This window comes from Protopterus annectens, chromosome 1.part0 (genome assembly GCF_019279795.1).
Source record: "Protopterus annectens isolate FY-2018-M chromosome 1.part0, PAN1.0, whole genome shotgun sequence".
Lineage (NCBI taxonomy): Eukaryota > Metazoa > Chordata > Ceratodontiformes > Protopteridae > Protopterus > Protopterus annectens.
The window spans coordinates 1281421219-1281427494 of record NC_056725.1 but is presented as its reverse complement, the minus strand read 5'-3'; positions in this window follow the sequence as shown (position 1 = coordinate 1281427494).

The window sequence follows — 6276 nt, the reverse complement described above, 5'->3', positions numbered from 1 at the left end:
ATTTTTTCCAGTCCTGGCACCAGTACTCCTACCAGGACTGGGCACTTTTTTTATCCTGGATCTTGTGCACCCAGCTATCTTTTTTAATATGTGACCTACTTCTGTCTATGACATATGCTATATAAATACAGTCTATATATCAGTGTCACCTTGGTGAGATTTTGTAGAAAACAGGGTCCACCTTGTGAAGGTACTCACCAAGACTTGAGGATGAATTCAGTTTCAGCACCACTACTTTCCTTTACTTGCAGACTTTTCATCTATCTTTCCATTTGGACCCCTTCCTGAGTGTGGTTGAAGGTTGACCATTAGGTCTTCCTTTGGGGCAGCCAGTTATTATCTCCTTATTCCTTATGGCAGCCATTTCCTAATCTACCTCCTTCTACTCTACTTTTGACTTTGTTCACTGTTTTCCTTACTGTATCCTATCATAGTTCCAGCACTGCATCTCCACTTCCTTTCCTTTGTGAAGACAATGTGAAGTTTTCTTTCAATACCTCTGCTTTTCACTATATTTTCTGATCTCTCTCCAATCCTTACTCAGCACTGCCAGGTTTATCCCCTCATTCCTCCTTTCTGCAATATAGCCTAAAGCCTCTGTTTTCCTAACTGGCCCATTCTACCACTTTCTTTTTGACTTGTATCTCTGTTCCACTCACTAACGTTTATTTCTCTGAAATTCCTTCCATGTTAATTTAAAGATATGATCATTGAAACATACCTTTCCAGTTCGGGTCTGAGTATCACTAACCCTTCTTGGCTAAGCAGAAGCCTCTCACTGACCTAATTCTGGTCTGGCTACTAGATCTTCCTCCCAGTGTACCACCAATGTCAATCCTTTTCTCTTGTCTACTGTCAGAAGCACTCATTATACCCCCCAGTCCTCACATTCATCCCATGATGGCTACTGGCACAGTCATGACTTCTGGAAATGTCATCTCCAATAACTATCTTGCCAAGGGCCAGGCCCTGTCTCACATCAGTTCAGATGTCTCCTCTGGTGTTTTATTGGTGCCCATGGTCACCACAGTCTGCCTCTACCCTCCCCCATATTATCTTAGTCCAATGTATGCACAAACACACACATCTATATTCAATCATATATTTAGTAAGAATACAAATATAAATTATATAAATAATCATATATTTAGTAATTTGCATGTTGATATCAGAAGTATTTGTTTCTGTACAACTAGTTTCCCTTTTTTCGCACTACCTTTAAGTCTGGAAAACTACATTTTTCCTGGTATTCGGTTTTACACACACACACACACACACACACATATATATACATATATATATATATATATATATATATATATGGAGAAAGAGAAAAAAGAGAGACAGGGAGACTTTAAATATAGTTTAGGAATAAAAGTTGTTCCTGCTTGCCCAGGATAGCCCACAAAACTCTCAGCTGTCCTGATTTTCGCAGACTGTCCAGATTTTTGCCTTATATCATTTGTCTGTGCCAATAAAATGTGTGGTTTTCTGGATTTCTTGGCAAATCAGTGAGGACTGAATTTGACTTAAGAAAATACATGGTAAGAACTTTTATTCTGGCAACTTTCTAAGCTTATAAGAGCAATATTTAAAATGTGTCAGCGAAATTGAAGTGTATTAACCCACCAGATGCGCAGTAGCAAGTCCTGCCCAAACCCCGCCTGTGAGCATTTTGACTGCACCGCCCACCATTTGATTGAAAGATGCCACCATAACACAAGGTAATATATGCGATATGCGAAACACAAGTTTCACACACACTGAACTGATAAACCCAATACGGTACTTTTCCGTTATCGGGGCTCAGTGATCACACAGCTGTCAGCCCTGAAGCAGTTGTTAAAGCAATAGTGAGATATGGAGATAATGCAATATATTTTTTTATATTTTGACTGTTTTTGTCTGTCCCCTTTGGAGGGGAGGGTAATGACTCTACACACTTAATAGCAGCAGAGCCCAAATGTTGCGGCTCATTTGTTATCCAACAATGGGATAGTACATCTTCAAAAGTATAAATATACTGAAAGCGTGAAAACCTGTCATTTGAAAGAGGAACATCACACTAACTGAAAAACATCCCACACCATTCCCCTTTAAATTTTACGTTAATGTACCCCAATAAAAGATACGGCATCCTACTGCATGAAAATGCAATTTCGTTAAGCAGTTTGCCAAAAAGTCAGGAACATTTTTAACAACGAACGATGGCTGTATTACAGCTAAAACCAGCACCCCAATTACAATCGCCATAGCAACTAGAAAACACAGACAAATTCAATAAAGATGTAAACAAAGTTACCTCTCAACTTTCCAGATTTTCGCAGAATGTCCAGATTTTTTTGCCTTGTGTTTTTGGTCTGTTCAGTATGAAATTTATGGTTTTCTGGATTCTCGTGTTAAGTAAGTGTGAACTGAATTCACTAAATAATAACAGGCATTTGAGTCTAGCAGTGTTCAAAGGCCAGGACATACCCACGGCCAGTACAAAGGACAGAAAGTACAGTTGTGTACTCTTACCATAAATGTAGATGTTCGAGTGTGTTCACTGTTGCAGTCATCACTGTAGGGTTCTTCCTGCCAGCAGCAGCCCCCGATCAGCCAGAATCCCAAAGTCTGGATCGGGCACCAGCTGAGGTCGCATTTATCCTGACATCAATGCGCTGGAAGGTATAAAGACCTCAGCTGATGCCATTACCCCAGTTTTTCTTGCCCCAGAAGTCAGGTGCCCAGAAAGAAAAGGCTAAAAAGGAAACCATGCCCAAAACCTCAGCAGCCAAAATACCTCATAACAGACAATACTCAAGGAAAAAACAAAAGAGGGGATAGGAGAGAGGGTAACCTGGACTGCAACAGTGAACACACTCGAACATCGACATTTATGGTAAGAGTACACAACTGTACTATGTCCTTCATGGTTCACTGTTGCAGTCATCACTGTAGGGTTGAGTCCCAAAGCTAAGAAAGGGTGGCTGGAGGAGAAGCAGAGGGAGTGGTCACAAAACCTTGCAAAACCTGCCCTGGATTTAGAATAGAGAGGGAGGTTGTAATGCTTAGAAAAAGTATGTACAGAACTCCAAGTAGCAACTTCCAAAATATCCTTGGTAGGAACCCCACAAAGAAAAGCTGCTGAAGTAGCAGTAGCCCAGGTAGAAGGAGTCCTAACATTAACAGGAACTGGATTGCCATGATAAGAGTAACAGAACTTGATGCAATGGGCAATCCACTTAGAAATAGTTTGCTTAGTGATTGCTTTCCCCTGAACAGTAGGAGCATAAGCTACAAACAACTGATCAGATTTTCAGAATATTTTGGTCCTGTCCAGGTATAGACGAAGCTGTCTGTGCACGTCTAGAGATTGCAAAAGACTTTCTCCCTCACTTTGAGGATTAGGATAAAAGGTAGGCAAATGAATAGACTGATTCAAGGCCACTGCTGAAACCACCTTGGGCATAAAAGTGGGATTAGTCCATAGAGATACCCTGTCCTGATGAAAAATAAGGAAGGGTTCCACAGCCATGAGTGCTTGCAATTCCGAAATTCTTCTAGCAGAGGTAATAGCGAAAAGAAAAGCAGTTTTCCAAGACAAAAATTTTAAATCCGTGGAAGCTGCAGGTTCAAAAGGAGACAATGTTAATTTCTCCAAAACATAGTTAAGATCCCAAGTGGGAACAGGAGCCCTTATAGGGGGCCGAATATTCTTAGCCCCTCTAAGAAATTGTTTAAGTAATGGATGAGGAAAAATCGGAGGATCCGTATTGTAATGTGCAGAAATAGCAGAAGCATGAAGCTTAATAGATGAAAAAGATAGGCCCGTATGTAATAACTCTGTCAGATACTGTAAAATCAGAGGAATGTTCGGAACAGAAGAATCACCACCCTGGACTTGACTCCAGGAGCAAAATCATTTCCATTTTCACGCATAAGATTTTCTAGTGCTGGGCCATCTAGTCTCAAGGGTTACATCCAATACCTGTTTGGAAAGGGCAGAGGTGTTTACAGATCCTGGATCCGCCAGGCAGCGAGATGCAGAGTCTTGACATGACTGTGAAGTATCCGGCTGTCCCGTTGAGACAGTAGATGAGGGATTTGAGGCAGAATCCAGGGAGGCTCCTGAACCAAGGTCATCAGAGTGGAATACCAGAATTGCCGAGGCCAATTGGGAGCCAGTAGAATCATGTGCAGTCTGTCCTGCTTTATCTACAGGAGTACCCGAGGTAGAAGAGGAAAGGGAGGAAAAGCATATACTGAGAGGTGTTTCCAACTGAATGAGAGGGCATCCGCTTTCCATGCTAGTTTGTGGTAGGTCCTTGTGCAGAATGTTGGAAGTGGATGATTCTGAGGGGATGCAAAGAGATCTATGTCCGGACATCCCCAAGCCTTTATAATCATCCTGAATATCCAAACATCCAACATCCATTCGTGTGGATCTGAAATGCATCTGCTCAAGACGTCTTCCAGAGTGTTGTCTTTCCCCGGCAGGAATTGCGCCTGTAAGTCGACACTGCAGGTCAGAGCAGTGTACGAGAGATTCATGGCTAATCTGCACAGGGGGTAAGAGTGAGAGCCCCCCTGCTTGTTGATGTACCACATCACTGTGGTGTTGTCTGTCCGTATCAACAATTGTCCTGGTAGAAGAAGGTCCCTGGAGGCTATCAGGGCATTCTGTACAGCTAGCATCTCCTTCAAATTTATGTGCAGGTGCGTTTGTTCCTTTGTCCAAACACCCTGAAGACATCTCCCATGCATGTGGGCTCCCCAGGCATAATCTGAAGCATCCGTTGTCAGAACCTAGTCGGTCAGCAGAGGACAAAAAGGCTTCCCCTTGTTCTGTAAACAGGCTTCGGCCCACCAAAGAAACTCTCGCTGGATGCAAGGCAAAATCGTGACCACTGTTTCCAAACTGTGGTAATGCTGAGACCAGACACTCTTGAGGTACCACTGCAGTTTCCTCATATGCAGCCTTGCATATGGTATTAGCAGAATGCAGGAGGCCATGTAACCCAAAGCCTGCAGAATTTTTCTTGCAGTCAGCTGTTTCAATGAAGCCATACGTCGGAAAAAAAGAAGCCAGTTGCACTTTTTTGTCTGGTGTCAAGGAAGCCATCTGGGTTGAAGTACTCAGAAGAGCACCCAGGAAAGTAATCTGTTGTGTGGGTACCAGATTTGATTTCTTTAGATTCACTGTGAAACCGAGGCACAGAAGAAGACACTGCACAAAATCTAGATGCCAAAGTAGAATGTCTTTGTCGTCCGCTTGAAGAAGACAGTCGTCCAGATAAGGGTAAATTTAAATCCCAGTCTGTCTGCAAAACGCCATTACTGGTGCCAGGCACTTCGTAAAGACCCTGGGCGCAGTAGATAAGCCAAAGGGCAGCACAGAGAACTGGTAATGTTTCGAGCCCGCTTTGAAATGCAGATGCCTTCTGCACTCTTGCCTTATAGGAATATGCAGATAAGCGTCTTTTAAGTCCAAAGTCACCATCTAAGCGTTCTTGCCTAACATAGGCAGCAGCTGCTGCAGAGTGTGCATCTTGAATTTTGGTATATCTAGGAAGGTGTTTAGCACAGAGAGGTCCAGGATTGGTCTCCATGAATTTTCCTTTCTGGGAACCAGGAAAAGTCTGGAATAAAAACCTTGCCCTATTTCTAAATTTGGTACCAATTCTATGGCCCTCATAGCCAGGAGGGACTGAACCTGCCGTTGCGCCTCTGCCCACTGATGATATGGCAGGTCTGGCCAACCGTTCGGTTTTGGCATAGTGTGGAAATTAAATCTTTAACCTCTTGAGACTATGTCCAGAACCCATTTGTCCCGGGTCATGTGGCTCCAATTGTGATAAAAAAGAGAAATCCTTCCCCCAAAGGAGCTTCCAGGAAAGGAGCCCCGGGAACCAGAAAGGGAGAGTCATAAAGACTGTTTTCGGTAGGGTTGAGACTTATCTTCACCTCCCTTGGGAGAGGGGGTACTCCACTGCCTATGCCTAAAATGGGACTGTGACTGTCCCCTACCTCTGGAATGCCTGAATCTGCCTCTCTGAGACTTGTCTGAGCCCGGAAAGGACCAAGGTTTAGTTGGCCAGTGTCTGCTAAATCTAGGAGGTTGCACTTGTAGAAAATCCTTAACCGTCTGCATAGATTTGCCTTTGTCTTCCATTTTCTTCAATACCTCTTCAGCTTTGGACCCAAACAGAACATCGTGCTGCAAAGGGGCATCCAAAAGTTTGGCTTTAATCTGATCCGGCAAGCTTTGATCTCTTAATCAAGCATGTCTTC